Raw genomic sequence first — 3,214 nt, 5'->3', positions numbered from 1 at the left:
CTCTCTCTCTCTCTCTCTCTCTCTCTCTCTCTCTCTCTCTCAAAAATAAGCATTAATTTTTTTTTAAAGGACTTGGAACCAAATTAAAAAGACTCTCACTGATCAAATATGAAGCAATGTGAGCATCTGTAAGGAAAATAACTACAATGGATTGAAATATATCAAATATGTTTAAGTATACGAGTTCATAAAGATACTTAAAATGTAACTGATCAACTTGGAGAAAGCTAGGAAACTAGCTTATTATTTTGAAACTGGTAAATAAAATAATGAACTAAACACTTAACCTACCTTTTTATATACACATTCTTTCTCTGTGTAACCAAATAGTTCATGAGGAAAATGTTGTTTTGCTATTGCTAGAAGATTTCCAACTAATAAATTAAGGAAGAATGATAGAGGGGTGCCTGGGTGGCTCAGTCGGCTGGGTGACCGACTTCGGGTCAGGTCATGATCTCAGAGCTTGTGAGTTTGAGCCCCGCATCGGGCTCTGTGCTAACTGCTCAGAGCCTGGAGCCTGCTTTGGATCCTGTGTCTCCCTTTCTCTCTGCCTCTCCCCCGCTCACGCTCTGTCTCTTTTTCCTTCAAAAATAAATAAACATTAGGGGCGCCTGGGTGGCGCAGTCGGTTAAGCGTCCGACTTCAGCCAGGTCACGATCTCGCGGTCCGGGAGTTCGAGCCCCGCGTCGGGCTCTGGGCTGATGGCTCGGAGCCTGGAGCCTGTTTCCGATTCTGTGTCTCCCTCTCTCTCTGCCCCTCGCCCGTTCATGCTCTGTCTCTCTCTGTCCCAAAAATAAATAAATGTTGGAAAAAAAAAATAAAAAATAAATAAATAAATAAACATTAAAAAAATTTAAAGAAAGAATGATAGAATTTTACAATGGTTAACGAATTAATGGATCTAGGCAATGATGACTAAGGTCGGCTAGTATTACAAAAAGAGTAATAACCAAATATCATATGACTCCTAATAGAAAAACAAGGCAGCACCTATGAAATATTTTTGCCAAAAAAAAAAAAAAAAGAATTTGAATCTTATAAAGCCTCTAAATGTAACCATGAATTTTTAGGAACTTATAAGGACAATGATGTTAAATAACATCACAAGGACATAAGAAAAGAATATCTAGACTTGAGTTTAGAGTGGGGATGTTGGGGAAAAGAACTCTACAGAAATCAGCATGGTTTCTTCAACAAATAGATTGAAAGAGAAAATATGAAAGTGGAAGTAAGAAAAAATTGAATTATAATAGCTTCAAAGAGAATAAAATATTTGGGAGTAAATTTGTAAAAGGAAGTACAAAACTTGTAGTCTTAAAAACAACAAACTTTTGAAAGAAATTAAAGAAGATGTAAGTAATTGGAAATGTATCCCATGTTTGAGGATCAAAAAACTTAATATTATTAAGATGGCAATACTCTCCAAATTGATCTACATATTCAGTGCAATATCTACTAGAATCCCAGGTAGGTTCTTTGTAGAAACTTATAAGCTGACCCTAAAATCCATAGGGATATTTTGTAAATTTACAACTTATCCATTATAAGTGGATAAATCGACATATAGCTATCATGAGTTTGATTAACATGTATTAGTCTCCTTTGAGGTTTCTGGAATCTGAAAAACTAAGGATAATATCTTACATCTTGCCTGTTTATCACAGTCTTTCTACCTTTTGAAGTCCTACCCTTTTTAATTTATTATTATTTATTTTCAGAGAGAGAGAGAGAGAGGCAAAGAGAGAGGAAGAGAGAGAATCTCAAGCAGGCTCCATACTTTCAGTGTAGAGTTTGATGTGGGGCTCAATATCACAAACCCTGAGACCATTACCTGAGTCGAAATCAAAAGTCAGTCGTTTAATGGACTGAGCCACCCAGACACCCCTGAATTCCCCCTTTAATAGAAGAAAATCCATCTTTTCCTGATGTCTTCAGAATTCAGTATATAGACTGTTGGTCTTGGCAGGGATATTAAAAATGACCTAATCCTTTGAAACCCAAACCAACTGCCATCAAAATCACTTAGAGGATTTATCAAAAGTATGGATTCCAAGTCCCTGGCATTGAAATCTCTGCAGTGGGATCCAGGAATGTATGTTTGTAACAAGTTATCTGGGGAATTCTAATAATCCGGCCCTTGTATAAGCATTTAGGAATCAACCTTTTTCTAGCCTCTCACCTATTGCCGGAATCCCTTCTATAACTCCCCGACCTGTGGTGATTCAGCCTCTGAATAATGACTTCACAAGCAGCTCATTCCATTATTTAGTTTACTTTGCTAGAAAGTTTTTCCTTATGAAATGATGAAATATGCAACTTCTAACTCCTACTATTTTGGTACTAGTTTTTCCTCAGAGTTTTTGTAAGTTTTGTAGAAGTATCTCTTAAGGAAAAAAATATAAGAAATATAATTTTTTATTTTGAGGATGGTGAGTAGCTTCTTAAAATACATTGCTTGTTAGCACGAATGCAGGTTAATAGAAAAAAAATCAAAGCAAATACTATGCTCAGCATCTCTGTACAAGAAGTCATTGTTCACTAAGATACTAACAATTTCTCTTTGAAAAATAAGAATTTTCTAAGGCTAAAGAGTCAATATTTTACTCTTTTTGTTTTGAGACCATTACAGGTATGCTGTCGTATAAATTCAGATGAGTGTTTAAGTCATAATATGATGGTTTGCATGAAAAATTAACATTTTGAAAATTGTGTTGGCTAATGTAAAATATCCAAAGTAAGCTTATTCAACTTTTTGAAAATAAAGCATTGTGTTTTAAGTCTATAAGAGGTTAGTTTTATCTTTTTTCTCAACTCATAGCTGTTTTAATGATTCAGTTATAATAGAGATAAAAAATAAAGTGTGGTCCATCCTAGCCACATTTTTTGAGGTAAAATTAGTATATAAAATTATATGTTTCAGGTGTACAACATTATGATTTGACATCTATATGCACTACAGAGTGATCACTACTAAAAAATCTGGTTACCATCCATCACTATACAATCAACCCCTTTCACCCATTTCACCCACCCCCATTTCCCTTCCCCTATGGGAACCACGAATTTGTTCTCTGTATCCATGAGTTTGTTTTTGTTTTCTTCAGTTTTTTTTTTAAGATTCCACATGAGTGAAATACGATATTTATCATTTTCTATCTGAGTTATTTCATTTAGCATAATACCTTTAAGGTTCATCCATGTTGTCGCAAATGAC

Source organism: Herpailurus yagouaroundi, unplaced genomic scaffold (genome assembly GCF_014898765.1).
Source record: "Herpailurus yagouaroundi ecotype Mexico unplaced genomic scaffold, PumYag 67416, whole genome shotgun sequence".
Lineage (NCBI taxonomy): Eukaryota > Metazoa > Chordata > Mammalia > Carnivora > Felidae > Herpailurus > Herpailurus yagouaroundi.
This window is presented reverse-complemented; position numbering follows the sequence as displayed.